Source organism: Leptidea sinapis, chromosome 18, assembly GCF_905404315.1.
Source record: "Leptidea sinapis chromosome 18, ilLepSina1.1, whole genome shotgun sequence".
Lineage (NCBI taxonomy): Eukaryota > Metazoa > Arthropoda > Insecta > Lepidoptera > Pieridae > Leptidea > Leptidea sinapis.
The window spans coordinates 13,245,020-13,268,130 of record NC_066282.1 but is presented as its reverse complement, the minus strand read 5'-3'; the positions used below and the strand labels follow the sequence as shown (position 1 = coordinate 13,268,130).

The window sequence follows — 23,111 nt, the reverse complement described above, 5'->3', positions numbered from 1 at the left end:
TGATTGTTACTGGTGTTGGGTGTTAATAACTAGCTTAATGTATATCAGAGGTAATCGAAAATGTTACATTATATTAACATGACGCTTTTAATGTATTCTATTTCAAATTACAATTAATACTCAGAACTCTGGGCGTTATTAATGCAAACACATTGATATACATAAACAATACTTAGGAGGCATTAAATAGATTTGTTTGTAACAATACCTATAATTAACGTAACAATGTTTACAATTTTCGATTTTATATGTTAAAGCTAGATGATAAGTTATATCCCTCACTTCCGCCTTAAGGCGAAGAGTAAGCAGAAAACACGAAAACATGGTGTTTTAGACAAGTTTTGTGGTGAAAGTATAGCATTTCGAGAACACTACTTAATCCTGTTACTCATATCCTTAATATCTTATTTGTAGGTTGCTAATGCTTGCTGTTGGTTATAGTTAACACTGCCGAGCCTTTTTAAACTACCACTTTTCTTTGAAGTTTAACAAGTTTTTTGGCATGGCGTGACGCATTTTTTTGGTACTTCTCTCAGAAAAGTGACTCTTATAGCTTATAATTTTTGGTGTAGGTGAATTTATTCAGATTATTAGTGAATAACGAGGATTGTAAGCATATAAACTGTTTTCCAAGCAAGAATTTTGAAAATATTGGCTTTGTTACATAGATGGCGGGCCGGCAGCCGTGAACTCATACCGCTCAAGGTCGCTGGCATTTAGTGTCGCCTCAAATATACTCGGACGAACCCAAGGCGCGGGTGCAAGTCCTATATTCCAACTTCAGCCTGCTTTATTTTCTGTGGGATTCAGTTATATTCCCCCGGAACTTTGAAAATTTGCGAAAAATGTAACCTAGATATAATTGTATAAAGTAGTTAAGGATTTATAAAATAGGTTATCATTCACTGATTGACTGTCAGAATGCCTTAGACTTGAAGAAGAATGAATTAAAATCTTTACTATTCTGCAAATTACATTACAATTATATTACCATATTTTCAAGTGTAATATCATTTATAAAGTTAATATAATATGTATAGTACCCAACCTTTTTTATACAATCTTATCAATGTTGCAACGTGTGTACTTATTATTCTGAACGGCCTCTCAATCGTGTTCATCTCTTTGAGACGTAAGGTTTTAATATTAAAAAGAATGATGAAATGTTTTTATTCTAATGGATTGAGATGCACATTGCATCACTGCAATGCAAGCTCACGCTGTTAAGAATAATAACGATCGATTAAAGGAACATGCGACGGACATAAAGATCCATATTATAATATATTTATTGTATGATATATTTTATTGCAGGCAACACCTTTTGTGGTTTATTTGTAAGAATAAGGCATAGAATATCACACATTATATATAGTGGATGACTTTTTTTGAAGGTACAAAACTTGGACAATAAAAACTAATAGGGCATCTGTATTCGAACCGGGGTCTTCTGCTTTCCGGATCACCCAATGCCCCATCTGAGCTATTATAGTCTTGTATATAGTGGCGAAATTTACCTTTGTATTCTAATATTATTGTAAGTGTTTCTCATTAAAACACGGATAAAAGTACATTTTTAAAAATTGAAACCTAGCTAGATCGATTTCTCGCCTCCGAAACTACCTTTGCAGTAAATTTCATTAAAATCGTTGGAGCCGTTCTCGAGATTCAGATTATAAATATATATATATACAAGAATAATTGTTCGTTTAAAGATATAAGATATACTTACAATATACCAGCGTATATACAAATAAAGCGTACGAGCGAGAAGAGCATCTCTAACGGAGACCAGCAAAATAAAAAATGTAAGCGACTCTATTGTTTTTCTAACCGATTTTGATTGACAAGTCTTTTCTTATAAATATTTTCAATATTAAACCATTATCTAACGTAAATTTATTGAAGTAAGCGTTACTTTGTGGAAATCCATAATTATACAAATGATTTAAGTCTTCTTTAGTGTTCATAATTGGCTAACTTGTCTTGCTTATGATGACGTGGAAAATCTTCTGATCAGACTGACATGATAAACACACGCATTGTATAGATGGACCCAATCAAAGGACCAATTCAAACCCACATCCACACTCACAAACACACACACACACAATTAATTGTAAATTGTAAAATTTGGTTTTCAATCATTTCTGTTTATTTCTATATTGTTTACTAAATAAAATGTATCTGCTAAGGAAGTTGCGAGATATTCCCAATACAAGTGTCCTAAGACAACTTACTGGGAAGTCTCAACCACTAAAAAATGTATATATGTAATCTTTGAAATAAACGAAATTTTTTTTATTATTATTTATTCCACCAATATTTGTTTTTAAACAATTCGACACATGTCTCGCCTCTACACGAGGCATCCTCAGGACGTATTGTCTCGCCAAAATCTTTTATAGTTTAGTTATAAAGTTAGCACGTTACGAGACTCAGTCTCGTGCCAGATTTTGGACTGAAAACACATCCTGAGGATGCCTCGTGTAGAGGCGAAACACGTGTCGAATTGTTAAAAACAAATATTGGCGGAATTAACACTAAAGAAGACTTAAATCATTTGTAACATTAGCTAACGTATCAATTACCATCAGCTGAACGTCATGCTCGTCTCGTCCCTTACTGTCATAAAAATAAAATCATATAAGTTCAAAGAATTTCCAATGTCGAGCAGAACTCAAATATAATATCAGTATTTTGTGTTGGCAGAGCCTGCGTTTGACGACTTGTGAATGCACTTAACTTGGAATTATTGACTCTTCACTTTACGTTCGCTTCAATAGACGCAGTGGAACGACAAAGAATATTCTTAGACGCTTGCAATAGTCTTGTTTGTTTGAAGCTGAATGTTACGAAAGAATCTAATTTAAAAGAAGATAGAATAATCACGACCTTTAGTAAGAGTTGCTTGTAAGTGTGGTGCCACAAAATTTATACAGTTCTCGAAATTTATTTTTGTTTTTTATATTTGGAGATTTTCATTTGTACACTTTTAGGTTGATAGACAAATAATGTTTGACTACTTTTGATTTGTCAATGTGTGCGTTAGATAGTTGTTTAATATTCAAATACTTTTCTTTTTTTAATATTGACATACTTTTACACAAATTATCTTGTCCCAAACTAGGCATGGCCTGTACTATGGGTACAAGAGAACGATATATTTAATACAATATACTTACTTAAACATAGAGAAATACTTATAAACGTCCATAACTAGAAAACAAACATTCAAATTCATTATATAAACGTTTGCACCTACCGGGATTCGAACCCGGACCTCTAGCTCAGTAGGCAGAGTCACTAACCACTGGCTATAGGGGTCGTCAATAATAATTAATAACAATAAAACATAACTATGGAGCTAATACCTAGCGTGGCTGACTTTTTACGACTTGTCAATCAAAATCTGTTGTAGTAACAATGGATTCGCTTTGTCCTGACCTCCGTTAGAGCATTCTTGCAAGCTTTCTTCGTCTATACTATATACGCTTGTATATTGTAAGTTTATGTAATGGATAGCGCAACTATAAACAATTTATTATGTTTCATGATATCTCTTAATTCTGCGTATAAAATATACAAAGTTGAACGAACTTAAATAAAGTTAAACAGACAATTGAAAAAATTGTATTATCAAGATTAATTAATCGTGCGTCAGTTGAACTGTTGTCTTAGTTGGTAAGAACGCTTGTGCGTACCCCGAAAGGCGAGGGTACGTGTGCCGCGTCCATAAATTTTTAGTACAAATAAAATTTGTATATAATTATAATGATATGGTAATATATATCGTTATATTATTTCAGTCACTGCGAAAGGCACATACTTGGACTCACGGACACTCCCGAATTCGGACACATATCCCGGAAGCTCGCGGTAAAATGAATCAACGAACATTCGAAATTTCTATATATTACTTCTCCGTATAAATGATGATGAGTATGATATCACTGTAACATAAAAAATTACTCGCATTTATAGTACAAGATCAAGTGTTTTTTTATAAAACTAATTATTTTAAATGAACTTCGAGGAAGTATGCAATGGAATTATCTTAGGCTATTATAATTGCGCGACTAGACTAATACGTGACGATTGTCCATTTCATAAACTTACAGTAAACTATTGTGTAGAGTATAGGCAGTATAGAAGGTAAGTGAATCTATCTTTACTGTAACCGATTTTGCTTGACAAGTTATAACCTGCCCTGTATTATTGGGCTTATGGGCTAACCATTCATCCCGTTCATCATCTGATCAGTTTGATGGTAAGTAAATTAATTAGAACCCTTTAATGTCGACATTAGACTACCTGTATAGCCGAGTGGTTAGCGATCCTACCTACTAAGCTAGAGGTCCCGGGTTCGAATCCCGGTATGTGCAAACATTTATATGATGAATATCGATGTATGTTTCCGAGTCATGGATGTATGTATGTATTTATGTATTGTTTTGTTTATATGTATGTTTATATGAATTTATTTATGTTTAAGTAAGTATATTGTATTTAATATATCATTGTCTTGTAACCCTTAACACAGGCTTTATAGGCTTAACTTGGGGTTTAGATAATTTGTGTAAAAAGTGTGTCAATATTAGAGATCTCGTTTTTGAAGTTGGTTTAACTAAACTAAATTACGCTTTTAAATTTAGCTTGCAATATTTATGTTTAGTATCGAATAAATATGTTACTAATTGCTAATATTAAAATACACTGGACTACTATTGAACATTGATTATTGTCGTTTAAAAGCTCCATTTAAGGCTTAGCATCGCATGGTAGGCTTTATAAACGCATATTTGTTCCAGTTAGTATTTTGGTCGCCGGAATATGTTGCATATTCATTCACAGGACTAATAGTTTCGAATATGTAAAAATGTACTCGTATATGTCGCAGGTATATTGTCAAATTCACTAGTGATATTATAATTTAACGGTAGATTGTCAGTTGTCTTCATTTGTTACAATTTAAGGGCCTGGTTTTAGTGAGAGAGTTATACAGAAACAGCTCACTATCATATAAAACAAATTTATTTATTAATTCAGCAACAAAGACGAAATTTTTGATAAGCGCCAATCCTAAATAATATGCGAAGCATAAATAATAGTAAATCGAACAGGATTTTATTTAAGGCACTTAGGGTTTGAAATTCCAAAAATCACTTCCTAGTCATGGTCGAGTAAAAAAAGAAGGACCCCGCGCCGTGATATTATCAAGTGAAGCACCGTTTATGCTAGTGTGTCTGCGGTTACGGGGTTCACCAGATACATAATTTTTTTCCCTTAAATAATCATATATCCACAAATACTTTTATAGTATTGTTTTTACACTTTTTCCCAACGCACAACGGCATTTTTAAAATATTTTATTGCGACGCAAACTGATCTGTCACAGACGATGGCAAATCTCATAATGGCGGATTGTATTAGTGTAAGTGTATGCGTGGGGCTATGTATTTACACGTTTATCGGCTTGTTTTGGTGCCTCACTGTTTTGTAAGGTGTCACGGAGTCCTTCTTATTTTACTTGTCCGTGTTCTTAGTACTAATTTACGTGATATCTGTATAAGATAATTGTTTGGTAGAGACCAAGCAATATTAAAGCAATGGTTCCGAGAAGCTATTCTAATTGTTCATATATAACGGTTGAAATCAATGAAAATGTAAGTGCTACCTATATTTATACAGAAGAAAATAAAGAAGCTTTTAATCCGATGGGGAGAATGGCGGAGGGTAAAGCCGAGGTGTTGACAGTCAACAACCGTCTGCTTAGGAAACTGGAAGAGTCGTTTTGTCACTATTTTTAGCTGTTTTAATAGCTCGATTTTAGCAAGATATTTAAAGCCAAGATGTCCGAATTAAATTTTTACGAAAGTATAATTCTTTTAAATTGTTATTTTACCAGTGGGAGGCTCCTTTGCGCAGGATGCCGGCTAGATTATGGGTATCACAACGACGCCTATTTCTGCCGTGAAGCAGTAATGTGTAAGCATTATTGTGTTTCGGTCGGCGCCGTAGCTAGTGAAATTACTGGGCAAATGAGACTTAACATCTAATGTCTCGAGGTGACGAGCGTAATTGTAGTGCCGCTCAGAATTTTTCAAGAATCCTCAGCGAAATTGCATTGTAAGGGCGTATCAAATACCATCAACTAAACGCCCTGCTCGTGTCGTTCCTTAATTTTATAAAAAAATAAATTGAAACGGATTACAGGTCGGGCATCGAGAGTAGGTAATGTAAAAATATATTTGTATAAATACTGCTTGTCCAGTTTTATTGAAAGCTATTTATGAGAGCTCAGAAACTACAGTAAGTTTATTCATATCAATATTTTAGTCCTGTTAATATTTCTGATATTGAGATGCTTCGTAGAAGTTTTATTAAAATGAATTTTTATTTAAAAAATGAACCTGTTTTAACTTCAATAAGGGACTAGTGGAAATGGGTATCGAGGTGTTCTGAGTCAATACCTTGCTGCTTTGTTACTGGTAGAGACATCGCTCTTTTTAGTTCGACGATCGTAAAATATAATTAAGGCTGAAATCTCATCAGTCAGTTAATAGTTTCGCTTAAAACTGTTCTTAATTTTGTAGATATTGTTTAAGAAGAAGAAGTGAAGAGTCGAGGAATCCTTTACCTACAATTTAAATACTATAATAATATTAATATAATATTTTTTTTGAAAATTTATTGATGTAGGCGATACTTTGCGGAAATCCGTAATTATCCAAATGATTTGAGTTTTCTTTAGTGTTAATTCCGCCAATATTTGTCTTTAAACAATCCGACACGTGTTCACGCACGCTCAAGTCTTCCAGTCTTGTGCCAAATTTTGGCGAGACAACACGTCCTGAGGATGCCTCGTGTAGAGGCGAAACACGTGTCGAATTGTTTAAAGACAAATATTGGTGGAATTAACATTTAAGGAAACTCAAATCATTTGTATAATATTTTTTTTATTATTTGTTCAAAATGTCGTCGAATTTAGATAGATAACAGTAGCAAATCACTCGGTCATATAATAAATGCTCGGTAATATAATAAATGCTGTGGTAATTTAGAAACCATGGTTGCTATACTGTTCCATGCCAAACAGTTTTACACATATCATCCCACGGTATACTTACAATATACTAACGTATAGACTATTGATGAACAAAGCGTGCAAGAGAGAAGAACATCTCAAACAGAGATACAGAAAGATTGAAATGTTAAACGAATTTATTGTTACTGTAACCGATTTTTATTGAAAAGTCGTAAAGAGTCAGCTTCGCGTTGCGTTAGTTCGTTGGTATGTTGAATATCAAAACACTAACTATCGCAATAACAAATCAAAATTAGTCACGTTATTATCCGACTATCAGGATGTCTCTACTCTTTTTTCTATACTACTCTAGTCGCTCAAGAAAGAACACAAGAAATAAGGGATCGCTTGTAACTAATTCTAGTAGGCTTCATAAGATACATAATAGCTTTAAGGGTAAATGTATACACTTTTATAATAAACTCCCAGCCACTTTTCAGGCAATATCTATAAATTAATTTAAATTTTTTATTAAAAAATGGCTCTGTCGTAAATCCTACTACTCCACAGCTGAATATCTAAGCGATCGGACAGCCTGGGACTACATTATGATTATTCTATAGCAATAGCAATGACTGTACAATATTCTATATTTCATTAAAAAGAATGCTGGGAGAGTTTCTTGTGCCGCTTCTTCTCTCTCAGAGCGCCATTTGTTTCCGAAGTGGTATTAGTGTCTAGTATATTTAGAAATGACATGAAAAAGATTTCTTAAGGAATCAATTTTGAGAAAATAGATGCCTTGCCTTGCCTAGCATTAGGTCCTTGGTATCTTGAATATCAAAACACTAACGCAATATCAAATCAAAATTAGACATGCATTATTACACTAGCAGGCTGTCTATACCATAGTATATTCTTAGTCTATGGTCTACATATCTTTACATTTCCGTGTCATAAGACATTTTTATCTCAACTGTAAACAAAGGAGAGTATTGTTAGCGTTCTATATCGAAACGGGTTTTCCGCCACATCTGCTGGAGCCCTTAAGAGCTATATTCACTTACACGGCGTGAGATTTCCGTAACATATTAACGAGCATGTCAGTCAAGTGTCAAGTTCGACTCTCATCCCTCTGGGCATATACCGTGTGCGTGACACCGTCCCCTACCGCCGCATTTCATAAACAATTCCTACTCATCATTCATATCGAACAAACTGTTAATTAACTTAATGAAGAGAGATTTATATATGGCATGTATTTAAATTATCTGTTTAATATTGCAATTACAGTAGGTATACAGAAATACATTAACGAAGATCGTTTCATTGATTTATTAATTAATTAATAATTCTATGATATAAAACAGTAAAATAAATCAAGTGATACTTAGTTTAATGCTTGGAATTCTACAAAATGATTGGAATGCAGAAATTTTGTTTGATAGTAGCTTAATGGGTCCCAAAACTAAAATAAATCACCATTAAATACAATTATATTTATCAAAATTAATTGAATTTAATGATCTATCAAAATTAATTGCAGCAATTGGGATTTGCTCACTTAAAAGGCGGGTAGGGCGGAAGAAGTTTGTGTTATTATAAAATGATATCAGATATTTGGCAAAAAAACCATCAATTGTTGAAAAATATTAATTATTTATAAAGAGGTTTCTAATAATAGTAATAAGTATAACAAAATAAAATAATTTTATCTAATGATAAAATATACTTAAAACAAGCGTTTTAATCCCTTGACAATATTTAAAGAAGTATTTTTAAAGTACATAGCACATAGGCTATTTTTATCCCGAAAAAAATGGTATGTTACCGTTGCAAGAGCAAGGCACTAATATTATGTATGGAGATAATTGATATCCTGGTTTAATACATTACACAGGCTGCTTATTATCACGAAAAAATGTAGTTTTTCTGTAGGATATGATATAGCATTTATCACGGGGAGTGTTCCGAAGAGCTGTTTAACCTGATTCCTGCCGCCACAATTCCACCTTCGCACGACACGCCACAAGTTAGGATATCATCCCCACCATCTGGATGTGTGGCGGTCTTCCACAGTGCGGTTTTCAAGGAGCTTTCTTCCACGTACTACAAAGCTGTGGAATGAACTTCATTGTGCGGTGTTTCCGGGACGATACGACATGGGTACCTTCAAAAAAAGCGCGTACACCTTCCTTAAAGGCCGGCAACGCTCCTGTGATTCCACTGGTGTTGCAAGAGATTGTGGGCGGCGGTGATCACTTAACAACAGGTGACCCGTACGCTCGTTTGTCCTCCTATTCCATTAAAGAAAGGATATGTAAGTGTATATTATCTTACTTTGTATTTGAAAAGTTTTCGTGTATGTGTTTTTGTTTTCTGTGTCTTCAGACTCAAACGACATAAGACGTTTTGATTTACATCGGTCTGTCTGTATTTATTGAGATAAACTCTAAAATGGCTGGAACTTTTCTTACGGGTCTTTTACTGCCAGATGTTACAATGCAATCACCTCGCATATATATGTTAGTGGATCCTCTGGCGAGCTGACGTTAAATATAAAATGTTGTTTTATTTAAATTAATGTTTTCCTTTAGACGTGACTTTAACGGGCAGATAGCCTATGTTTTAAAGACTTTTATACTTGTATGTTTTAATAATATTATAAAAAAAAAAACCAACTCAAAACTCAGATTGCCAGACAAATGCCAGGCAAGGTCGCGGGTGACCCTCTTTTCTAATAAGCTTAAAGCACTGACCTGTATATATACCACTGGACAGATCTGTTCCATATGTTTGACAGCAAATTTTTTGTGCCTATTTGAAGCGCTACTCGCGAGCGTCCAGAGAACTAATTTTGACGTATAATACAAATGGCTGCGAAGGAACTTACAATACTCTAAAGTATTTTTGCATTTTGAACAAATTTCGTTCTTTTTCTGTGCTATTTATACTTCAGCTTAATAATATCATCTTAATATAATAGAATCAACGTAATAAAGTACCTACACATTTGTAAATAATTTTCCCACCATCTATCGATGTTTGATGAGGTTGTCAGCGCTAGTTTTAGTACCGCAGACTCTCGCTACATGGCCAACAGCGCCAAAATGGCGAATATCAAACAGGCACAAAAGCATTTTCACAGCCGCCAGTCCAGTGGTAAATAGTAGAGGTCAGTTTGTTAAGATGGTCTCAAAAACTTGCCATAAATATATATTGAAGCAACAGCTGTCGGTTATTGCATGTTTGATAAACAATAATTTACTTGAGCAATTCAATTATTTCCAGTTTAAGTTTCTGATGCAAGAACCACTTAAAGTCTATAAGAAAACTGCATCGGAGCTTTCATGTGGTTAATACCAGTTTTGTGTTGTACTTGTTTGTAATAAGGCAGTAATGTAGGCTGATGCAATATACCACTTCGTCTGAATCAGGAATCTGAATCTATTTTAAACTTAGTGGGGCAAATAGCAAATTAAAGTAAGAATTCACTCAATTCAAGAAGTAATTATAAACTGTGTGTGCTATTTTTTTATGATAATAAGGGACGAGATTGAGCAAGACGTTCAGCTGAAGTAATTGATACGCCTTGCCCATTACAATGTAGTGCCGCTCAGGACTCTCGAAAAACCCAAAAATTCTTAGCGGCACTACAATTGCGCTCGTCACATTGAGACATAAGATGTTACATCTAATTTGCCCAGTAATTTCACTAGCTACGGCGCCCTTCAGACCAAAACACATTAATGTTTCAACATTACTGCTTCACGGTAGAAATATACGCCGTTGTGGTACCCATAATCTAGCCGGCATTCTAGAAATATATTAAAGAAAGGAAGGCTTACTTTTGTATAGTAGATTATATAGAGGATAATTATGCATGATTCTTGTCTGGTCCTGCGCAGGCCACCTAAAAATGTATAATATAATATTACACTAGCGGACCCAACAGACGTTGTCCAGTACCTAAACACGTCTTATATTTGAAAAATCGGTCCAGCCGTTAGAAGGAGTTCACTAACATACACATGGGCAGGTGAATTAAATATATATGGACCGAATTGAGAATCTAAACCATTCTCAAATTCACGCACAAAAAAAAATAAAAATCGGTCCAGCCGGTTTGAAGGTAGTTCATTTGTGAACCTAAACCATCCTCGAATCCATTTGAACACATACAGAAAAAATCATTCAAATCGCTCTAGCCGTTTAGGAGGAGTTCACAGTCAACACACGTACAAAAGAATTATATATATAAAAATAAGCTAAGTTGTTATATGATTTAAAAGATGGGCTGTGAGTTTATTATCAGTTCTTCTCTCCATGGCAAAGCCCCTTTACGAACTTGATATAGCTTCATGTCGTTTACCAAGTGTTGTTGCAATATGTTATGTTATTGTCACTTCCTATGGTGAATATTTCCATTTCAATTTCTAATAGTTCATGAATGGAAAGTGAAACATTAACACCAGTATTTGAATTGACAGTACGCTTTAAGCTTGGAGATCCCTGAGTCGATTCGGAAATACTGCAACTAGCAGTTGATTGCTCAAAGTAGCTGGGCGAGTCAAACAGTTTATTGCTAAGCCCTCTGTTGTGCAATACCAAACATTAATGCGGATGGAATTTCCTATTTTGTTTTTTTTTTGAAGTTATACTGCTTTTGGCGCGTTAGGGAAATGTAGTTAGAGTGAATTGTTACGATGCACACACTCGCAAATTCGACACCCTGACATTAGTATGTCAACAGACTAGACTATTTGTATCACACTTCAGCTATTTGGTAGAGAGGCTAGGGCCTACTGATTGTTTTAAATCTTGTATAAGTTGACTAGCTGACCCGACAGACGTTGTTCTGTTCATTATAAAAAAACCTCGTGAAGGTGGAATTTCGTAAAATCCGTTCTTAGCCGACCTCTACTCGGTGAAAAGAATATTCCTACCAAATTTCAAGTCTTTAGTTGTGAGTGACTATATACGTGGAAATCTCTTATATATATATATATATATATAGATATTTAATTTCATTTAATTAACCTGTGCATTGCGAACATAATCTTTATATGCAGTAGTAGATGCATGTAGAGAGGCTTACATATGAATTGTCAATGAAATACCGATTGGAGGTGACTTGATCGTCTATGATTCAAGCCGCTCTCTGTTGTGTATAGTCAAATGCATGAACAGATCTGGTCAACTGGACAGCACCTATACAAATATGAGAACAGTACTCCACGTGACACTGAATTTACGACAATAGTTGGAGGTGGTGGCTTGAAGACAAGTTTTGTTTCACATCACTCTTACACCAAGCTTCCAGCTGATCACTAAACTATGGGCCTGGTATTCTGATATTTTTTGTGTGTCATGTGGTTTTAAAATTGTTTCACGTCATTCTTACATCAAGATTCCAGCTGACGACTAAAATATCGACCTACTATATCGATATTTTTAGTGTGTCATGTGTGTTTTAAAATTCTTATACAGTATAATTTATATATTCAAACTTTTGACGACCCGCCCGCCCCTTGCGTGTCTCCTGCCGTGTATACAAACATGCCTGAACGAACAATTCTCATTTTCAATGTCTCTATGGGAAATGTTTGAACCCGAATATCTTTTGTTCTCGACCACCTAGAAACCCAAACTCGACAATTTTGAGATTTTCTCTTAAAGACCTTTCCAACGATTTATTATATCTAGATAATAACGTACATAATATAGCAATGTGGTGTTGGCTATAAGTTCTATAATTAGAAGTCTTAATAAGCTTTGTTTGATCAAAATCTAAATTTTTTTTAAATTTAAAAACTAAGAAAAATTCGTAACAGAGAAGAATTCTGAAGATTTCCCCTCTCCTTCCTCTTCTATTTCTTTCTATTTGCCCCTATTTCCATCCAGCGAATACCAGCGCATGTGATTATAATATGATCTGCCTTTTGATACATGAACCTACTATATAGGATACCTAAATACGGTCACATTATGCACCTCGCTTGAACGTGAAGCCCCCTCCCGTTCCCCTTTCACCCCCTCGAGCTCGTCCTGTTGCGTCAGTACGGTTTGCAGTTTATCTACATGTCCTGCATTTTCTTTGGCGTTTTCATTGTTATTTTTTAACTTTTGTTAGTTCTGTAAAGTCTGTTGTTCTGTGTCGCTATAATAGTTTCGTCAGAAAATAAATAATTTTTATACTTAACCTAGATGCTTTCATTGATACTTCATCATTATAATAACAATAATAAGCGTCATAACACCTTTAAATGTTTAAATAATACAGAAAAAATAAAACGTAGTTTATTTATTAAGTAAAAAGATATTAGGATAATAATATCCTAAATAATTAGCGATGCTTGTTTTGTACACCGTAACAAAGAGACGATGTGACGTCATCGACGTGAGGTCCAGAGATAATGTCTACATCATCTTTTGATAGAGTTTGAATTTAAAATAATCTTGGAATTTAGAACTGTTTTGAATATAAGTCAATCCGTACAAACCGGCGCTATTCCCGCGTGCCGTTAGCTTTTTCCACTGTAGGAAATTCCCTTGATAAAGAAAAGGCATTATTCTCGGGAACGTAGTCTCTTAAAGATTTATTCATACTAATGAAGTTATTATGAGCTTCAAAGACAATATTAGCCGTTTGCATAAATATGCAATAAGTAATAATAAATAAATTGAGACAATACTGTTAATGCTACTGATGTAATATTTAAATAGGTGTGTCTAATTTTTATAAATAAATTTAATTATAATATTTAATTATCATCTAAATATAATTATGTGCATAAATTTAAACCGCATATAAATATGCCTTATAAAAAAGGGTTACTACAAAATAGGGGGTTGCTTTAATGATAAAAATATTCGAACGGGCTAATAATGCCCTAAACATCTACATTTTATATTTGTAATGTTTACTTAAAGTATTTTTAATAAAGTATGATGTGTATAAGAATTTCCAATTCATTTGCAACGAAGATGATGAATATGTGCCGAATTATGTTAGCAACACGAAAAACGCAAACAAAACAATCCAACTGTATATTCCTTTGTTTGAGTAAATTTTTCTAAATGTGCCTGTGTTTAGTGCGATCCAAGAGCATAGAGTCCCAGGAGTGCGCGACTTGAATTCCTAATATTTTCTTAATATGTAGACGATAAAGGATCGATTTTCACACAAAGGCTACTTGCGTTACGGCGAGCGACCCCTTTCCCAATAAAAATCACATTTTCTTACACGAGACGCTTTTTGGTGCCTGGACGACATTCATGACGAGTTTAGCGACTTCCGAAGTAGCAGGTTATCAGAGGTGGAGGCGGAGGGGGCAAGTGGAGGGAGGGTTGAGGAAAAGCTGGAAAGTGGTGGAGCTCCTCGAACCTCCCGGCACCCCGCAGACCTCACTCGCGCCCTGTCGCTTGGCGCGTTCGACCGCGCTACTAGTACGCGTTCCTCGCTATTTACGCGAATATTTACTCACAGTGTTACTCTATACGGATCTAAGGTTTGTTATTGTGGCTTCGAGAAGTGCTTTTGTGGTTCTATTGCAAATTTTATATGTAAGCCTTTGTGTTAGAATATTATATCCGAATATATTTTATATTCGATTTGATATAAAAATTAAAAATTTAGCGTATAAATCACACTTACATCTAAAAGTATGTAATATTTTCTTTGGAGACAACAATAATTATAACTGTTGATAACGAATGAATTAAAAGATTTCATATCTTACATTTGTTTTAATTTAAGAAGCTCAATAAAATATATTAAATTTGAAGAATAATAATTAACTATTTAATAACTCAGTGGCATTCAAGAAAATTTTATTATAAAACATATTTTATTTAGTTGAAGCACGAAGGTATAAATATTTGTTTAATTATAATTGTTTATACATTATATAGGTTTTTTACACAAAATTATGAACGTATCTTTCGACAACATTTTATTTATATAAATAACTTAAGCTATACATAGATGTACAATAAATAATATATATATATATATATAAACGGTCCAACAACGACACATATATAATATATATTTTGCTTTGACCAACTGTCTCGTTTTCCTTTGTTAACAGATACTTTTCTCAATAGAAAATGCGATAATAACGTTTTAGGTTTCGTCCACATTTCTCTTGCTTTTCTTTTTTATTTTATTTTTAGCCTGAAAGATTAAAAATGCAACCCACACGTCAGCTGTTATAAATAAAATAAATGCTGGGCTGGCCGAATTGTACAAAATGAAAGAATAAGTAATATGATTAATGTACTTTTTCACTTTGAATAACACAATATTAATTGTAGTATTTTCGTTTGATTAACGCGAGTGTTACACTTTTAAATAAAACACTTTTAAAAGGATTAATACGGGTGTAATTGTAACTATGTTTTTACATTAGTTTTTGCGGAAAAGATAAATTTTCATTATTATTTTAGTTAACCCGACGTTTTGTGATCTTTTTAGAGTGTACGTTATTAACAATTCTAATTTGAAAGAATGCTAGTTTTAATAATTAAATATGGTTTTATTTATTTAATATTTTTTTCTGTATACACAAAACAAGGACATACAACGTTACAATAATTAGTAGAAATTTTACTATTAAAATGTAGTAACCAAATAATCGCTTACAAAAGAAGATTGAATTTTTATATATATATACATTTTGGTATTAACTTTTAAATTGTAGAATTTACGACTTTTACGTTGACGTCTGTCGGATAAGAGATATACGGGAGCGTTTTCATTTTATAGAACCTCATAAACTCCCATAAGCCTGTGCAAACGGGAATCGGGAAAAATTTCGTAGTCACTCCCAAGTATTGATCATTTGACTAAAGTTACTCAGGTATTTTATTATATCGTGTTTGTTTTGTTTTTATTTCGTGTTCACAAAGTAGATTTTCTTTATGTCTTTTGAAGTGCTATCCACCTTCGCACGACACGCCATAAAATAGGATATCGTCCATCTGGATGTCTGGAAGGAACTTTCTTCCACGTACTACAAACTGTAGAATTAGCTTCCTTGTGCGGTGTTTCCGGGACGATACGACATGGGTATTTAAAAAAGCGCGTAGACCTTCCTTAAAGGTCGGCAACGCTCCTGTAATTCCTCTCCTAAAGTAAGCTCGTTTGTTCTCCTTTTCCATAAAAAATAATTATTTCAACAGTAATCCTCAAAAATACTCGTAATGGCGATTTTTCTGTATACTTGTTCCTATAAGAAAAGCTGCAAATTAAAACATACCCAACATATCTCTGACGTCCTGTTTGCTAGTATCCGTTCCAGGAATCACTTACCCGGTTTATGTGCTACTTTTTATAATACCCGTATAGCTTAGTTACAAATTAAAACTCACTGCACTCTTATCACAATGGTTAATGACCCTGAGTAGAGACTAAAGTTCGAGTCCTAGGTTCGATTACCAGTAGCTACAGATATTTTATTTATGTTGTTTTAAACTTATTATCATTTTGACACAAATCATCTAACCCCAAATTAGGCATATATTACTTGCGTATAGAAAAACAAGACGTGCGAAAGAGAACATCTCTAACGGAGATAGAGCAAGATAGAAAAGGTAAGTGAATCTATTGTTATTGTAACCGATTTTAAATGGCAAGTCGAAAACAGTCAGCCACGCTTGGCATTATTTCCTTATTTTTTTGAATATTAAACTCCTAGCTAACGCATCCATTGATTAATCAAAGTTGATCACGCATTGGCTGTTAAGTCGCGTCTACGTTAGTATATTCTAAGACTAGGTCTCTACGACTGACGCTAGAAAACGATGTAAATCTTAATATATAAAATTTTCATGTCACGGTGTTAAACTCCTCCGAAACGGCTTGACCGATTCTCATGAAATTTTGAATGCATATTGGGTAGGTCTGAGAATCGGACAACATCTATTTTTCATCCCCCTAAATGTTAAGGGTGGTCCACATGAACTTTTTTTTTAATTTGTTTGATTATGAGTCAGCATTAAAAAATACATACAACTTCAAAGTTTCACCCATCTACGATCAACAGTTACTTTTGTATCGCGATTTTGATATCGGCAATACAACGTTTGCTGGGTCAGCTAGTATTACAATATAATACTGAAACATTCATCAATCAATTATTTATATTCATCATAGTATATGTAAGAGAGGCGTTTTGCACTGAATGACAGACAATACCGAAAAAATTGATTCATGACCTAAATTGCTGATAATTTTTTTTTATGAAAATCAGGGCCGAGACGAACAGGACGTTCAGCACCCAAAAGTTTTGAGAGGCACTACAACTGCGCTCGTCACCTTGAGACATAAAATGTTAAGTCTCATTTGCCCAGTAATGTCGCTAATTACGGCACCATTCAGATATTTTTTTTAAATCATAATAACAGTTTTATGTTTGCATGAAAAAGATTGTTAACAATTGGTGGACTGTCAGTGTATAAATTTTTGGGTTTTTCAAGAATCCTGAGCGGCACTGCATTGTAATGGATAGGGCGTATTAATTACCATCACCTGAACGTACTGCTCATCTCATCCCTTATTGTCATAAAAAATATTATTGCATTTAACAGGGACTGGGAATAAAGCGATATCACATTGTAATCCATATTTTTATATTTAAACAAAAGCCCGCTGAGTTTCTTGCGCCCATTCTTCTCAAGTCTGAGGCAGTCTCTTTTGAATGGGTGGTAGTTTTTGACGTTCAATAAGTGATTTTGAAATCCTATTTTGAATAAAAATATTTGAATTTGAATATGATGATCAAAGACACTTAAAAAATATAAACAAAGCATATATAATATATTATATATACTTGCATGAACATGTTAGATTGATGTTACATAAATATTTTAAAGAACATGTCTACCACATATTTTATGACGTGCAAATTTTACAAAACACATTTCTAAATCATTATTTACAATAATATCAATTAGTAGGTTTTACCACAGTTTACATATGTATACTATGTCAAAACATAATATATGGTTCAAAATGCTATAATTATATGTCTTAGAATCCATTATTTATCTTAGCTCAAGTACGTTCTTTGCTTGAACGCAAAACTCACTCATTTTGCACGTGATCTAAAAACTAATACGCACTTTCAATCCGGACTGGAGCCGGTTTCTCGCGTATTTGCTATATACATGTACTAGGAAAAGTTAATAGGTTTATAACTATTACTATTATGTGGAATTAAGTTTTATGAAACTTTCATTGCTTGATCTAACCTTTGAAATTTTAATCCAGTTCTGAGTTAAGTTTCTAACCAGGCTCCTTTGCACTGGAAGCCTGCTAGATTATGGGCACCACAACGGTGCCTATTTCTGCCCTGAAGCAGTAATGTGTAAACATTACTGTGTTTCGGTCTGAAGGGCGCCGTAGTTAGTGAAATTACTGGGCAAATGAGACATGACATCTTATGTCTGAAGGTGACGAGCGCAAGTGTAGTGCCGCTCAGAAACTTTGGGTTTTTTTAGGAATCCTGAGTGGCACTGCATTGTAGTGGGTAGGGCGTATCAATTACCATCAGCTGAACGTCCTGCTCGTCTCGTCCCTTATTTTCATTATAAAAAAAGTTCATGTTTTGACAATTGATGAGTTTGTTTGTCGAGCAGTTTCCTTCGATAAGACCGGTTCACTTTGGGTATTTGTTATGCTTTTCGAGGAGGGAAAGGTCAGAAATATTAAAAAAGTAAGTCTAATTGCTTCATAAATATATGTCAACTATCATACTTGAGTGTCGACTTCGGTGCAAAAATTTTAGAAAATTATTTTATTATACTTTGGGGTAATTGCGTTAATCTAATAAAAACCTAAATTTGAATGTTGCTGCACGTTTTAGCCCCATTTTACTAGATATTTATTTATTCGTAAAAAATAATGCTCTCAAATATTTAAATAATTATACTTTTTATATCATAAACATTTTAAACTATGGTGGGCCTATGCTTTATACTCTAGTTACTTGTAGAGACATTTGCAATCTTGTATATACTATGAATAATAATTATAGGGCCAAAAATAATCTTTATATTTTAAATTTTGTTTCTTGCGCCGCTTCTTCTCTCTCAGAGCGCCATTTGTTTCCGAAGCGGTAGTAGTATCTAGTATATTAGAAATGACATCAAAAAGAATTCTAAAGGAATCAATTTCGAGAAAATAAATGCCTTTTATGCCTTTTAATTACGAGTTTAATTAAACATTAATCATCTTAGTATCGTAGGTACAGTACATATTATTTTCTGTATTTGAGATATCATAAATATAAATTGAAGGTACCTATTCTAAAAACTTATCTGACCAGTTTAACTCTTGATGCTTTAAAATATTACGATTTGAGAGAGTAAGATGAATAATATGGTATTTATTGAAGACTAGATACGACTTTACTAATAATGACTAAACTAAATGTCACTTTATTTATTTACTAGCTGACCCGACAGACGTTATTCTGTATATAATAAATAAAATAATGTTTTTATATGAATTTGTCAATAATATATCATTACACATAATCAATAAATTCTCTCAAAGAAATTATGTATGGACACATCAAAGGAAAAACAAATTTGTTGTTTTTATTTAATTAAGCAGCTTTTTCCTATTTATTCACCTTTTAAACCATCTCTGGACTTCCACAAATAATTCAAGACCTAAATTTGCCAAATCGGTCCAGCCGTTCTCGAATTTTAGCTAGACTAACTAACAGCAATAAATTTTTATATATTTAGATTTTATATTTAATACATAACAAAACGATAACAAAGTACGCGCATTATAAATTGATATAAAATAACCTCGTACAACCTTCAAGTAAGTTTATATAAAAATCTCATTACCAAAAATAGTAATAAGTTCAAAAAGTAATTTGTTTCGTCTTATGCTCGAGGTAAAAAGTTCACCATTAAGATCATAACCTTTTACGGCTACTTACCTAAAAAATTGTATATAATAAAATCTTGTTTTCGACCTCATTAAGTCTTTCGCGGCGGCAGTATTAAATTGAGCAGGTAAATTGGTTTTCTCGCTCGTCTGTACCAATCCATCACATAGTAGGTATGCGGGTATGTGCACGAGGGAAGTACTTCGATGAAATATTCGATCGCAAGCCATACCAAGACTTACAACTTTCTTAATAGATCTACGCGCTGGTCGTTTTTGTTAAGACTTGATTGAGCCTAGGTTTACATCTTTATAAAGAAACTGTGTCACGTGGCAAAAGGCCGTCTGGTTTACTTAAATAACCTTTTTTTATGGAAAAGAAGGACAAACGAACGTACGGGTCACCTGGTGTTAAGTGGTTACCGCCGCCCACATTCTCTTGCAACACCAGAGGAATCACAGGAGCGTTGTGGCCTTTAATGAAAGTGTATGCGTTTTTTTTGAAGGTACCCATGTCTTATCCTTCCACAAGGAACCTCATTCCATAGCTTTGTAGAATGTGGATAAAAGTCCCTTGATAACCGCACTGTGGAGGAACGGAACTCATCCAGATGGTGGGGATGATATGCAACAAACATAAACTTTATGCCTACTACTCGGCTAAGTCGAGTTAGTATGTCTTTTGTGGGGCGATGTATATGCTTTTACAACAAGATCCCAGAAAATGTTCAAAACAAAAGTATTACGATATTCAAAAGAATTATTAAAAACGTTTGTGTGGTAAAGGCAACTATAACATAAATTAATTTCTTAATGATTTTAATTTTAAATTTTAAATAATAAGTTTAATTGTACAATATTACTTTGTAAACATATTTTTTGATGAAAAATAAAAGCCCACTGAGGTTGTTGCGCCCATTCTTCTCAGGTCTGATGCATTTTACTTTGATTACTTTGTGGAATGGGTGGACGTTTTTGACTTTCAATAAGTAATGTCACATCCTATTTTGAATAGAAATATTTGAATTTGAATTCGAATATCCTAATTTGTGGCGTGTCGTGAGAAGTTCGAAGTCGGCGGCAGGAATTAAGTGGAATAGCTTTTCGGAACACTCCCCCTGATAAATGCCACACAATGAAGTTTCTAGGCAACGCCAGAGGATAAGATAAGTTACTGAAGATTAAATATTAATACATGATGCGGCAAGATTTTACATTACATTAGAACGGGTGGGCTGCTGGAGTCGAGATCATTATCTGAGTTGGAGGATTACCTCAAGAACCTCGTTTATTTCTGCTTAACGATAATATTATCATTAGAAGTAACAAGCTGTGCCAAGTTGAAACGTCGAGAGATAAGAAAACTCTCTGGAAATTCTTATTAGTTTAGTCCCGTCTGAAAGACGTTAAATTATTGTGAAATTACTGAAATATGGAAATAAACATTTTTCCATTGTTTATCCGTGACTAGTAAAGTGTAGCATTACTTGTGTGGTAAAGGTTACTCTAACATAAATGACTTTCTTAATGACTACAGATTGGGAATGGAGCGACCGCCCTCGGGCTATTAAATAATAAGTTAAATTGTACGTATACAAATGATTTAAGTTTTCTTTAGTGTTAATTCAGCCAATATTTGTTTTTAAAAAACAATTCGACACGTGTTTCGTCTCTACATTCTCAGGACGTGTTGTCTCGCCAAAATCTGGCAGTCTCGTGCCAGAATATGGATATAATTATGGATTTCCGCAAAGTTACGCCTACTTAAATAAATTTTCTTTAATTGTACGATTTTTTTTTCTTTAATAGTACATTAAAAAGACAAAAGAAAAGCAAGATTCTTAACTTAACAAACTAAAAAAAAAGTTAATAAAAGGAAAAGCAAGTTATATCTATAGTGTTCAACAAATAAGACTTATGGATTCAAACAGACTTATGGCATCCTTAGATGCAGGGCGGGCAAGTATATTTACAAAGATGCCCGTATCAAATCTGTTCAAACTCATAAGTCTTACAACTTTGTCTCAACTAGACTGAAATCGGACACATTCCTTTAACAAGTGCTCAACATCCTCAATTGTTCCACATGACTCACATAGACGTGACTCCGCAATTTTCATCAAAAATTTAAACTTATTCAAAGGCATGTGTCCGGATCTCCCATTGTACGATATTACTTTGCAACCATGTAACCATTATTATAAAAAAAGGCCCACTGAGTTTGTTACTGAGTTTGTTGCGCCTGTTCTTCTCAGGTCTGAGGCATTCTTTTGATATGGGAGGTAGATTTGTGTTTGAATAAGTGATTTTATATCCTATTTTGAATAAAAATAATTGAATTTGAGCTACGACGTAATAAATAAGCTATCAGTCACGTAAGAAGTCAAAATTTCTTAACTTCATACACGTCTTGTAAGTGCACACTGGAATGTTAAGAATTATTTTTTCTCAACGTTTTCTTATCGTTTTTTTAATGCGTTGCATATTCCACTCACCTGTAAAGAATGATTATGATTTTTATACAAACAAATTGATAAAAATATATTATTAAAGTAATACTTACTTAATATTAATCAAATCAAATCAACTACTAGCAGTTGTAAAATTTTATCCATTTTGTAAACGACTTCAAAAAGGAGGAGGTTCTCAATTCGTCGGTTTTTTATGTAACGTAACTAGATTTAGATTGTCTAAAAATACGCAATTATTTTTATACTTTTTAGTGCATATTATATCTATTATTTTGGAATAGCGTACTTGGAGTCGGTTGTTTTTTTTGTTAATTTTTTTTTATGTTATTTTCAACATTGCTTTCATACTTTTTTATACATTATCTCAACTATTCTTCAGGCTTATGATATCTAAAATAAAAAAACGACCAAGTTTTATTCACTTTTTAAATTCCTGCCGAATGCGTTACGGTCCCGTTATTTCTTCGATTTTCCCCATCCCAAAATTACCCGACGTCACTACGTGTTCTATAACTTCATATTGCTAGACATAAAAACAAAAGAAGAAAAAACGACTAACTAAATTAGTAAGTCACATCTTTTTTTTAAATATCACACTTTATTTCAGTTCATTATAGTGTCAAAGACACAAAACATTATCACATGAACAATAGCAGTAATGACGTACAAGTTACGTTTTTCTATGCAAATTGCGACGCGTACA

At 33.6% G+C, this 23,111-nt stretch overlaps 1 protein-coding gene across 7 annotated transcripts in view; it reads left to right on the top strand.

The window, feature by feature from the left end:
• Nucleotides 1-23,111, top strand: part of LOC126969534 (low-density lipoprotein receptor) — a 352,782-nt gene that overhangs the window by 258,026 nt on the left and 71,645 nt on the right. The window contains exon 1 of one of the 7 annotated variants that reach the window (XM_050815019.1): nt 14,443-14,538. The exons of the other annotated variants lie outside the window; for them this stretch is intronic. The gene's annotated coding sequence lies outside the window, so the exon portion shown is untranslated. Of the gene's footprint in view, nt 1-14,442; nt 14,539-23,111 lie in introns of those variants that run through there. 7 annotated transcript variants of the gene reach the window in all.